General features: G+C 42.3%; 1 long non-coding RNA gene across 1 annotated transcript in view; it reads right to left on the bottom strand.

The window, feature by feature from the left end:
* LOC120399597 overlaps positions 1 to 13,334 on the bottom strand; it is a 36,550-nt gene extending 23,216 nt beyond the window's left edge. Inside the window, exons 1-2 of the long non-coding RNA XR_005595246.1 lie at positions 13,285 to 13,334; positions 8,596 to 8,708 (exon numbers count right to left, since the gene is read on the bottom strand). This is a non-coding gene — a long non-coding RNA (uncharacterized LOC120399597). The remainder of the gene's footprint in view (positions 1 to 8,595; positions 8,709 to 13,284) is intronic.
* Between the last annotated feature and the right edge of the window lie 204 nt (positions 13,335 to 13,538).

Below are 13,538 nucleotides of genomic sequence, written 5' to 3'. Positions count from 1 at the left end.
TGTGATAGAGGATAAGGCATTGAACAGAGTGCTGTGGAGAGAAAGGACCCATTTGATGGGATTACACCAAGGAAAAAGATGGTATTGGAAAGCCCAAAATCTTAAGTACTGTATACAGTAGATTTATTAATAAGGAAACTGCGTGTTCCAACTATAGATGAATCTACAAGTTTAGATCAAATTAAAATTTGTTCTAACTTTTCTATGACTCACCCTGAACTTAATCATGGAGGCCTCAATTCAGAAGAGCACTTAAGCATATATTTAACTCCCATTCAAGTTAATGGGACTTTAGCATATGCTTAAGTGCTAGCTCACTCTCGGCCTTAGTTACCTAGTGTTCATTGTTCCCACATCTCTGTTTTGGTTGAGAAGAGAAAAGCTGCCTGAATACGCTGAAGATGATAGGTTCTGGAGGTATTTCTGCCTAACCAGAAACAGGAAATACTAGAGGTCTCATGAAAGAACCTGTTCTCATAAAGGCCTTGATCCAAAGCCCACTGAAGTAAGTGGAGGGACTCACATTGACTCAAATGTGCTTTTAGCCCAGATCCAAGAAGTACAGTTCAATTTTGCAGACACAGGAGATTCAGATCCAGCAGTTCTCAAACTGTAGGTCGGGACCCCAAAGCGGAGCTTAGACTTTCTGGGCCTGAGACCAAAGCTGAAGCCCAAATCCCACTGCCCAGGGCCAAAGCTTGAGGGTTCAGCCTGGGGTGGTGGGGCTTAGGTTACAGGCCTATCACCTGGGGCTGAAGCCCTTGGGCTTTGGCTTTACTCTCCCTCCATGGGACAGGGGGTTTGTCTTCCCACCCCGCATTCGCTCCACCCTCCTGGGGGTCATGTAGTAATTTTTGTTGTCAGAAGGGTCTCAAGGCGCAACAAAGTTTGAGAACCCCTGAGGTAATCTAAAGTAAGAATTTGAAGATTTGCGGGGAAGGAAAGTGGGACCTAATGCAAATTGAACAAAACCATTTGAAGGTGACTATCACTACATCCAGCCCTGTACCAGTGGCATTTACCAGTAGTGTCATAGATTTCCCAAAGTACCCTTTTTCTCTGCATAAAAATGTACAGAAGCAAATACTGAATCAGCTTGTTGTATAATAAAGGGGTGGGGGGAAATGTGCAGTTTTTACCACTGTGACTAGATATTCCTTTATTTCCTTTCAATTTAATATTCAGAGAGTGTGGTTTTCAAACAGAAAGCCGTTTTCTTAAGGGATAGCAACACTGCAGGGTTTGGAGTTATACAATTGTGTAAGAACATTGAAAAGGCTGCATATGTTTCCCAGTCAAATAGTCTTTCGAGTAACCATAATGGATAACTCATCACAGTCCCCTAACCCAACTTGAGGTGAATGTAGTATTCAGAAAGCACTATTGTCTGCAGCACTGTTGCAATAACAACATTTATTTATAAAGATTTAACATTTTCTCCACAACACTCTCAAATTCTGACTTTACTCCGTGTATCAGTAGGGCATCATTTTAACACAGATGAAGTACAGAAGCATGCTACCATTTAAATACTAGCAAAAAATGGTTGGTTGCACCATTTCATCTGTTATACTACATAGCATTTTGAAGGGTATCTTAGGAATCAAACCACATTTCCTCAATTTTTCCCTTAAAGGTCGACGGTTTGAATTGGGTCAGTATGTGCTGACATTTCCCCTCAACCAGAGCCACTGCCCAGCAGTGTGAGAGTACTGTTTAAGATGCTCCTAGGTCTGCTAAGGAAGTGATCTGATTGGCACATTGTTCAGTTTACCAAGGTCTATCTGAAACAGGATTTACAGTACTGTTCTCTGCTATATCAGGCACTGAGGAAACAGGCATGGTGGCAGGGGAGAACATGAGATAAAGATTCCAGGAACATACACGCCAAGACATCATTCAGCATGCACACCAACACCTGAGAACCACAAACACAGGCTAGAGAGAGCCACAAGGAAGATGTGAGGAGGGGGAAAAACAGCAAGAGAGGAGGTGTTCCTCCCCCTTGAAAACATAGAGTCACTCTTTCAACCCAGCACCTGAGAGGGAATGAAGTATCCTAGTTGTGCTGGTTATGAGGTGAGCACCATCTTCCTTCTTGTCTCCATGTATTGCGGGGACACATCTCAAGGTGGTGAATAATGTTAAGAAATTTGGGGTCACTTGCCATTCCAAAGAAAAACGTATGTTGGAGGAAAGGTTTTGCTCCATTTACACAGGCTGTGCTCTTTATTCTGCACAGACTTTGCACAAGCAACAAGCACAGGGCTCAGTTATTGTAATTCCCCTTTCTCAGGTCTCAAAGCATGACTTCTCTGTCGCTCACTGTTTATTCAGAATGCAACAGTGCACGTACTCACTGGCTTGAGCTTCCATCATCATATTAAGCCCACTCTGTGTTCTCTGCATTGCCTGCGTATAGAGTGGCAGACTGCTTTTGTTATTAACTATTATTTCTTATATTGTGCTAGCACATAAGGTCTAGCGGAAATCAGGGCCCCACTGTGATAGGCACTGTTATTGTTCAAAGCCCTGCATGGTAAAACAGGTGAAGAAACAATAACTTTTTCTGAGAAAACATTCCACCTGCTTTGTTAAGTGGAGTTGGTCCTGGATGCATTCAAACTCTCCTCCTGAAGATCATGTTAAGGACTACTTGAGTTTTGACACTGCTCACCATTTACAGGTTTCACCCTGAGCCTCAGGTTATCTGGCTATCATGCCCTTGTTCTAGTGGGACCTAGAGTGTGGAACTTGCTCTCCCCTTAATATCCATCACAGCCCATTCTTCTCCACCTTCGAAGAGTACTACAGGTGGGATTTTCCAAAGCCCTCAGCACTGCCCTATCTCTGCTCCCCACTGAAGTCAGTAGCAATTTTGATGACAGCAGAGATAGGCTGATGCTGAACCTATCATTTTGCTTACTCATTCTCTGTTGCAAATCTTTTCTCCTCCTGCTATATCGCCACTGTGGTCTCCATATTTATTAACTCCCCTTATTTCTTTTTTCTCTTCATTTTAATGAGAGAGATTTTTATTATAGTCATATTTTATGTTGTTCAGCACCCCAACTGCCTTAGCAGGAGAGTGGGGGATACTGTGCACTTTATAAATTCATTATTATTAAATAGGAAGGCTTTATTAATACAAATATAGTTAAAGTCCACATAATCTCTGGGGTATGTCTGCAGTATGATTACAGACCTCATACTTATACAAAGCTATTGATTTTTCTTATGTCCTCTATTCTCAAATAGCTTAATCTGTTGCACATAGGTGCTATTTTAACATGTTCCTCTTCATTATGCTCAAGTTTTGAATAAAATTGTATCTAGGGGGAGAAGAATCCTGCATATTTTCTCAATCATCAATAGAAACTTATTTCCTGGAAAATTCTTGTCCTTTTGGGAAGCAGTAAAATGACACTTACACTTGGTTTTTGTTACGTGCTCTACATTATGTGCCATTTCACTTCCACCCAAGCTGATGATGACATAAATGAACCTTGCAAGCAAAGAAGAGATTTTCATCCCTAGATGAATTCATAAGAATGCTGTGGGTATTTTTAAACAAGGTCTGCTTTATCCATTGTTATCACTTCAACAATAGCTTTGGGCTGTTGGGAGTTTATGCTCTATGATTTATTTGAAAGTTACTCATGAACCCTTCATTTTTGTGGCTTCCACTCCCCACCCCCTTCCAATTTTTTAAAATAGTTCTTGTGCATTTGGAGATTGGAGTATTTCTCCTAGAATAATGGGTTCAAGCAACTATGAACAAATCATTTCCCTTTCTCTGCTGCACAGGGCTTGAACCTCAAAAGGTTCTGCTGCATCAAGATAATTCACAGCCACAGTCTTCAAAGAGGTTTTGGAATTCCTCAAATCCATGTTCATAGTGAGTAAAACTATTAAAGGAAGGGTTAACTAAGACCCAAAAGGGGCATGGTGTAGTGAGCCACCCTGCAAAATACAGGCAGAATAGTGGCCATATCCCCTCTGCACCAGTTATACAATATGCTGGGACCACTGGATATGTATAAAGGTGGATTTGCAGACCTTGCCCTTGTACTGCTCCAGCTCACCCCTTGTGAACTTTTACACTGGATTATGTGGAGCTGGCATGGAAACACTTTCCACAATACATAAGGGGCATAGGATCCCTGTGCAGATGCTCTGCTTGCAGAGTCTCAGCACAATTCACATGCTGTGGAGAAACTACTGTAATGGTTCTCTGTGCTATGGGTTGATTTCACCATATCACCATTTTTGGTTTCAAATGGTTTGCTGTGTCTCAGATGGTGGTGGAAGAACCACTTGTGGTTCAGCAGATTAATTTGGTGAAGCAATTCACACAAACAAGTTTATCCAAACCTCATTGCTCCACTTATAATTTAAACTTGGTTTTACAATCCAAAGCTACATCAGACTGTATAGACACTGATGAGAGGGATGTTTTAATTTGTAGATTCACAACTGTAGAAATACATTAGAAAAGCCAAAGATTGGCACTGATTCCTATGAAAAATGATCCAACATGATAACATCCAAGGACAGAATCTTCTCCTTATACAAGGGCATGAGTGCCATTAACCTTACTGACAATTATGCGTGCACTTTGAAAGGAGAATTCATCAGCTCATCTCTATTTCCTTGGAAAGCCTGGAGAGCTCTAAGGTTGGCTAAACAAAATAGTGACCCCATTTACCATTTGTAACACATCTTGTGATTCTCAATGTATTTTAGGAATTATCTTACGTGAGCTGATCTTTCTCTCAATCTGCTGCTGGCTGGCAATTACCAATGACCAAATATGACCTGCCAATTGTGGGGAATGTGTCAGCCCTGTTAGTGTCAGACAAAGAAATTATAATAAATATTTGCTCAGTGATTTTATTTTTTCTAGGTAGTCCGTTTTGATTGTTTAGCACACTACCTCTGACCTAACGTCGTGGCTGTACAGTAAAGTAAATGCCATTGATTCAAATGGGGTTGATCATTATTTCAAAAGAAATCTTGCAGCTTATCATACTCCGTTATCTTTGTGTTTGGACTGAGGATTATATTCTGAAGCATGGTCTAGCAAGGCTAATATTGTACACTATGTTCTCACCTTCACATATACTTTGAATACCTTCAAACTCCAATGCAAATTCATGTCTGAATTGTCCTAATCACCTGAGCGCAGGCCGTATAGCTGAACAAATTTTTACTTTGAACCGTACAAAATCTAATATTGTCACTTGAGGCCATGTCTGCTTTCTTTATCATACTGCAGTACATAGTTTTCTTTGTCTACTCTACAACCACACTGAGACAAAAATAACATGCTACTGTTTGGTGTCTCACTGGGCCAGAAAGGCTAAATGTTGCTGAGCATCAGCCAGTGTTGAAATGTGAGTGTAGTAGATCTTCACTTCTCTTTAAAAAAGGAGTCACATGGTACCAGGAGCCTTCATATCTTAGAGATCCTGCTTTTTGGTGTTGGGAGGGGAGTGGCAAATGAGGAGAAGACTGATAATTCACAGTTTAGGCACCACAGACAAAGAAAACAAAGCCATAGATAAGTGATAATGTCTTCTGAGTAAGTGTTCCAGATTCCAGGCCTGGACCACAGGGCCACAGTCAAACCCCCCAAATTCCTTACAAGCAGTGGAAGATCAAGCATAGATTCATTCCTGAGACCTGCTGGCAGGAAACCTAGGGCTGAAGAGAATTTAGATCGACAGATCAATCTGAGGAGAGGGTCAATTGCTGGCGAAGAGTCGACCCAGAAGACGCAGAAATTGGCGATTCGGGGGTTGGCTGGCTGCTCTCTGTTGTCTCTTGTGTTTGAATTTAGTACACCACCAATGTTATGCATTACGAGGTACGATCTGAGAAACCCCATAATGCATTATGTAGGAACATGCTAAAACCAATCACAAGGGGCAGCCAATGAGAGGAGGGCACTGAAACAGCTGCGTCCACCAGAAAATCATCACAAGAAGTGACCGCAGAAGTGTTTCCAGTGCCCTTATCTGAGGGAGGAAAGACCATCCCCATTCCACTGAACTCATCCCTTTGAGTAGTGAGTAAGCACAGCATAAGCCACCGCTGCACAGACCATTCTGTCCTAGCATCCCTTTTCTTCCCAGTCCAACTCTGCTGCAGTGCCTATTTATAAGCCAAGCAGCAGGATCATGAGGAACTGCAGCTGCAACTCCTTTGCAGCACTCGAGCAGGGGAAGCTCCTGACTTGCAATGACCACCTCTGCTACATTTTCATGAATGCTGCAGTAAATGATAAGTAGCTGGTTGTAAAGTGGGGATGTTCGGAGGCTCAAACTTTAAGTTCAGTCCCTAAAATGAATTGGAAGCATCTGGCTGTTTTGCTGTCAGTGGGTAATGATGCAGCCGCGTCACAAACCCAGATGTGATTCTACATTTCTGCAGCTGTTCTGATGGGAGTTCCAGCACCCGAAACATCTGCTATTGGGAATCAGAGACACGATATTCACACAGTGGTTTAGGGCTGTTTTTGTTTTCTTTGAGTTTTTTCCCTTATAAAATGTGTTTTGTCTCTATAATGTATCTTCCTATTTTTTACTGGAAGTGTTAATATCCTCAACAAGAGGTTCTCTCTCTCGCACTCACACACACACAAAACTCCTATGTTTCAGTAGCCTACGACACAAAGGTCAGGAAATTCAGAGTGAAGGCTGCATGTGTGTCACAAATGAGGTTTATGGGGATTGACATGATAGAACATTATGGTCTGTCATGTAAATATATATATGGGGAGCTGTTAAAATGAAGCCATTATTGTCTGTTGCATAAATATGTATTTACACAATTTTAATAATGCAGAGATTGCAGATTTAGAACATGGGTGGAAAAAGCTTTTTGAAAATGAGTCATTGCATAAGGGCCTTTTGTGGAAAAAAAATCAGATGATCTAATTTATCAAAACAAAAGTGAATAGACGATCATACCACAAACTCAGTAACCAAATCTGAGGATTATTCAGGTGGGATGAAAGTGTCTTGAAAATCAGTAAGCCTCAGGGAGTGGGGGGATGGTATATGACTTTATAATGCTCACATTGATTTATTAAAATATGGTGGGGGGATTGCTCTCTGGCTGAGACTTTTGAATGCCAAATTTAATCCTGAAGTGAAAGTTTATGATTGCATTGTATAAACTCATTAAACCCAGAATTTCTTATGGAAATGCTGATTTAGCACAGTAGCATGAGCAGAAAATGTTATAATTCTTTGATTTCCTGTCACTGTGGACAGTTAATAAACTCAAAGTAAATAGGACATGGAAAATCAATATGAGGGACTGTATTATTCCAGCTGCTACCATACTGTTAATTACACTTTATTTTTTATTGAGCAATTCAGCACAGACTTTCTGGTGTCCTGGAGGCCATCTCCTGCTTTGGAAAGTTAATCTCATATTTTAGCAGCAGCAAAGGACATGCTATCCCACTAAGGTTTCTGCATGCTGATCGACTCCCAGACATGCACCACAGTGATACTAATTGTGTCTCAGCTGTGGCTTTTATCTCACGTTATCATAGACACAGAAGGTGCTGTGAGATAGCAGTGGTGGCTGGCATGGCTGGGAAGGGAGGGTCAGTCAATATGAAGGGTGTGAACTGTAGGAACATGAAAGTGTGCTCTCTGCTGTTGCCTCTCGGGCTGAGAGGGTTACTGAAATGAGTGAGAGGTATCAAGGAGAAGGGAGAGACTAAAGCAAAACGGGGAGAAGACAATGAGAATGAAGAGATACAAGGTGGTAGCAGGGATTGAATAGAGAAAGTTCGGAAGATGGGAGAGAAACAGCAGGAAGAGGAGGATAAACAAGACAATATGGAAAGGAAAGAGAGAAAAGCTTGAAGGAAGGAAGAAGGAAATGGAAGACAGGAAACTGAGATGAGAGAAGGGGGGCAGGAAAAGAAAGAAGAGAAAGGCAGAAGAATTTCTTCCCCTAGGAACAGTAGCTCGACTCATCTACTGAGAGCTTATGCTGCCTTGAGAAGAGCCATTTCAAGCTGTGGTGAGATTCATAGGAGGAATTGGGGAGCCCTGAGTTAACCATAAGAAAGCAAAGGAGGAAATGGAATTCAAGTGCAAATATAAGAGGGGAAGAAAAGGGAAAATGGAGAGAAATGGGAGATGTCGTTCTCTTTTTGAGAAGACAGGATGTCCCAGTTTAACTTTACAATGTATTTTTGGACTGTTTTCAGGACAGAAGCCCTTCTTCCATGCTAGATTTCAGGTGAAGCTCTAGCAAAGCAAACTCAGCTCCTTGCTTTGGCATCTCAGTCAGCAGTAATTTATATTGCTGTTCCTCCTTAATAAAATCCATCGTGCACTCCAAAAGAGTAACTAGGACACTTAGTTTTTATTCCACATGCATCTCATTTGTCTTCAGCAGGTTCTTCCATAATCTCATCATTATTGCTATCACCCTCTGAGGACAGCTGACTTGCATTAATCAGCTAGGCCTCTCTCATCCCTCACTAGATTCTTTACAGTTTTACTGTGCCCTTGGGCATCCTAACTTTACTTGAAAAATTAATAAACCTCCCCTCTCTTATCTTACCTTATTAATGTCTGTCTTTGTAACCCATTATCCGTGCATCTCATCAGTGACCATTTGAGGATGTGGTGAGCACCAAAGGATTGCACCCTGGCGATGTAGCACACAAGAGTGCCCTACATAAATACAAAAAAAAAAAAAAAGTTCAAAGACCAGCATAGTTGTTTACTAGTTTGGATGGCTGATGGAATGAAGACATGGGAATTGTTAGGAACCAAATAAAGGCCATAAAGGCCCATCCAATAGTTCCCTCTTGCCTTATCCCTCTTCTCATTTAGCCCCCCTGCCCCTCCAATCCTCTTCCCGCACCCCTTTCTCTCTTGTACACTGTTAAATCTGACTCGTTAGTTTTAAATGTTTTGAAATACTGGTACATTAATCACTTGTGTTTGCACACTGTTTATGTGGGTTGTTGGTCATGGTCTGTAGTTATAGTGGCTGTCTCCCTTGCTTACTTAAAAGTACAATCCAATTGAAAATAAAGATTTTGCAGGTTTGCTCATTTCACACAGTGATAGCAGCTGGTAAGTGTCTTTTGCAATTCATCAGAGGCCTCCCAGACCACCTGCTCTTGGCATCCTGCAAACAGCTGGCTCTGTGTAAGTACCATAAGCTATTATCTTACTCAATAAATAATGAAATAAAGAAAGCAGGACAAAGCCATTTCTTTGTCAATAAAATAAGTCCATCGCCATCCATCCCTTCTCTTCCAGCAAAGAAGCCTTCAAGTTAAGATAATTTGCTGTTTAAGCAACACCGTACATCAAAATATTGAGATAAATCAACACCAAAATCTAATGCACTTTATTTTCTTTATAAAAAATCTGCTGCATTTCTGAAAAGGCCATAGGGAGCTTTTGTGGAATTTCAGCTAATGTCACCAGATGTCCCACTTTTCAGAGGTGACTCTGTTTTCTGAGGACTGCCCCACTTAACTTTTTAACTATGAACTTTTGTCCTCTATTTGTGCTCCCAGCAGTAGACTCCAGGTCACTTCCCCCTCCTGGTGCTGTGCTATACTGCAGCAGTGTCTTCTAGCAGCATGGCGGTGTGCTGCTGCTCCACCAGAGAGGAGATGGGCCACAGACTGCCACTGGGAGCAGAAGAGTCAGGGGCAGCTTGAGCTCAGAACTGGTAATGGTTTGCTGTGATTGGATAGAAGTCACAGAGCTATGAAGGAGAACTAGACAGCAATGTCCCAAAATCTTCCCAAGGATGTGTCTAGAGTTTAACAAGAAAATACTGCATTTTGGAACAAAAAAGAGAGACTTTTAAATCTGGGAATTCCACAAGGTGCATCTAACAGATTTTTGTACTATGAGTAAAAATAACAAATAAATGCAATCTGTTGCATGAATGATTTATACCACCCCATTTTAAGTGTAGGGACTATTTTGTTAATGGCCTCCTGGTTTGTGCTTGCTATAGCTTGAGGTTGCAAGTCATGGTGGTTAGCTATCTAACGACCTGAATTGGGAGGAAACTAGGAAGTTCAGGGTCTTACTATGCTTTGCAAACACAGGGCCACCCTTCCTCATACACAAGGAGACCTGATGCTGCAAGCAGTCCCTTTTTCTTTAATAAAAACAACGAGGAGTACTTGTGTCACCTTAGAGACTAACACATTTATTTGGGCATAAGATTTCATGGGCTATAACCCACTTCATCAGATTTTAGCCCACAAAAGCTTATGCCCAAATAAATGTGTTAGTCTCTAAGGTGACACAAGTACTCGTTGTTTTTGCTGATACAGACTAACACGGCTACCTCTCTGAAAACTTTTTCTTTAATGGCAGCGTTCACGGAGTATGATACTACTCAGTGTCAGCAAGAGTGACAGAATGTGACTTACAGTATTGTGGGCTCAGGATGATAGGAGAGGCTTAAAAAATAGATTTTTAGTGTCTTTTCAAAAAATACTCCAGTTCTGATTTCCATAACATTTTGTTTACACCATGACAGCATCCATGGGGTGAGTTGTTAATAATATTTAACATACCGGCTCCTGGATGCTGGAACAATTTGTACAGTGGGGATGCTGAGAGCCATTGAACCAAACTGTAATAAACCCTGTGTATGATGGAATCCACTTCTAGCTGGGGTGCTGCAGCACCTCTAGTTCCAGCAACTGTGAACTGGCTTGACTGACTAGAACTAGCCCCCTGCACAGGCTACCTGGACACGGAGCCACGCACTCATTAGTAGGTAGCTGTGGACTGAGATGGATGGGATGGGGGACCGGTGGAGCCTTGGCTTTGACCCCAGTGCACCAGCCTGCACAGCTGAACTGAGGTAGAGTGCTGTATTTGCTCCTGGTATAGGTCACTACCCTCCCCACTACCGAAGCAAGGGGGAGGCAGGAGAATGTTGTGCCTCCTGGGGCTATTTTTGGGGTGGTGCTGCTGCTTATGCACTGTCCCTTACTCTGAGCAGAGTCAAAAAGCACAAGCTATCCCATACCGTTTTATAGACAAAAAGTTAGTTTTTCTCACAACCCTTACTGAGGTGTGGAGGGGGGGTATTATCCCCAAGCCGAAGATGGGGAAACAGGTTAGAGAGTCTGAGTGACTTGTCAAGATCACAGAGAAAGTCAATGGCAGAGAGCTGGGACCACAATTCAAGAGTTGCTCCCAGTCCCCCATCCTGTGCTCAGAATTCTAGCGCATTCCTAGAATGGGTCTGTTTGCTGTAAGAGCAAGGACCATTCATAACAGGAACTAGAGAGGGAATGGGGGAAGAGAATGACCTTTGAGGTAATCCACCTAGATGCTCCCATTCTTCCACCCTTCCCCCAATTTATTGCCCCTTGCTCTCCAGGCTTCCTCAGGCAAAGTCTGGCTGGATGCATTTTCCTTTAGCATTTTTAATTGCCGTGTAGATGTAAGCTCAGTGCACTTCTCTCTATGTCTCTCCTGTTCTGCTGTCTTGGACAGGAGGTGCTCAATGTGATGGAGGAGCTGGATGTGGAGCACTGAGCTGCAGGTCAGGAACAGGAGCTCTCCATCAGTCCGGGGGTGGTGGCATCCCATCCCCTTACATATTAGGGGAGCTTGAAGAGAGACAGAAGGGGAAGGACAGGAATGAGTGAGAGGCAGAGACACCTCACTGAGGAGAGGAAGAGAGAGAAGGGGATACAAAGGGAAGAGAGGAGAATCAGAGGGACAGGCAGAAGAAATTCAGAGGGATCAGGGAGACACGGGCAAGCTCAGGAGAGGAGAAATGACGCCCTCCCCACATAAGACACCAGAGGGGGATGGTCCTGTCATTGCCTCCCCCAAAGTATCTTCTGGTGATATGGTAGCAAAGAGGTAACTGTATGGATAAGCCTCAAACAGCTCAGGTGCTTCTGTGAACCCACATAGGCTCCACAACCACCCCAAAGAGACCCTGCCTCCCCGGAAAACAAAAAAACAGAGAAGAGTCAGGGTCTCTTTGGGGTGGCTGTGGAGCCTCTTTAGGTTCATAGAAGCGGCTGAGCTGTTTGAGCCTTACGCAAGCCAGTCACAAATACCAAACACTTTGAGCTTCCCCAGTCATGGTATTTTATGGATAATTTTGCCATTAGGGCAATGAGCATTGCAAATTGGCTACTATGTATTTTGGCAGTGTTAGCACTAGGTTCCTGTGCTCATACTAAACATGGGCCTGAACCAGAACCCCAGTCCCAAGTGTTCCTCTGCTTTGGGTATCAGCTTCCCCCACCTCTCTCTTTAATTTTCACCTTTTTCTCTTTTTTGCCACTTAGCATTTTCTGAAGTGCATGGCTGGAAGCTATGGTTTTATGATATTTTTAATACGCTGCATGCTTATTGAAAGAGCACCTTATAAAACTTCAATCTTCAGTGAACCTCCTATAAACTGGTTCTGTTTTACATCAACAGGCTTCAATTTTTTCCTGGCCATCATCCCCACCCCTTTTAATAAAACAAGGCAATCACCAGTAAGGATTTCTCTTGTGTACGCTGGTGCAGCCTACTCAAAATTCAAGACAGACTGCCTTTATTTTATTATTTCACCGAGACTAAAATCCTCAAGATACTATTTTCAGTTATAAGAGCAGCCCGGGTAAACAGTGAAGTTGGAATTAAGAATGTCGCTCTTGACTCAAAGAAACTTGAATAAAATGAACATGGGACGTAGTATAACCTAGCCAGGAGCACAGAAAATAAGCTAATAAAAGCAAGGAATTCATTACCAGTAGGCCCCAACTAAAACTCTGGCTCCACACACTCAAAAACTGTGACAAAGTTCAAATCTGAATTTTGTTCTGCCCTTATCCATATAATGGGTTGAAACAAACCTCTGGATCTAACTATTGAGCAGTATGGCTTTACAGCGAACCTGTGACTCACTCTCGTGAGGATGTTTGGTTTAAACCATCCTCCAACAGTCTGGATGCCTCTCTGAAACATAACTCAACTGCCCAAAGCATTGTGGTCTGCAAAACTGGGCTGGAATTATTATAACTGGCTTTTTTGTGAGATTTCCAGTCCTTCCTACTTCCAGTCAGGCCAGAAATTCTATAAGAGCACCCTTTCTTGCATTATTTCAGCCCTTCTGTTTCTAGCTGGATACTATTATATCACGTATGTACATTACAGTAGTACCCAGAAACACTAACCAAGATGGGGACCCCAGTGTGCCAGGCACTACACACAGACAGTAAGAGAGTCTTTGCCTTGAAGAACTTACCTTCAATGTCCCCTGTTCAGCAAGGTTTGTAGGCATGTGACCATTCCCATTGACTCAATGGGACTACTCACCTGCTTAGAGTTAAGCAGGTGCTTGCTAAACCAGGGCCCAAATAGACAAGGCAGACAAAGGATATAAGAAAGGAAGTATTATCTCCTACAAGTATTGTTGATGTTATTTTTATTTTTATTATTATTAGAATTACTAAGATGTTAAGTATCATTCTCACTTGTGTAGGCCTTTTAAAGTATCTC

The sequence above is a fragment of the Mauremys reevesii genome, linkage group 2 (assembly GCF_016161935.1).
Source record: "Mauremys reevesii isolate NIE-2019 linkage group 2, ASM1616193v1, whole genome shotgun sequence".
Taxonomy (NCBI): domain Eukaryota; kingdom Metazoa; phylum Chordata; order Testudines; family Geoemydidae; genus Mauremys; species Mauremys reevesii.
Note: the sequence above shows the minus strand (reverse complement) of the source record. Positions and strands in the feature narration are given on the sequence as shown.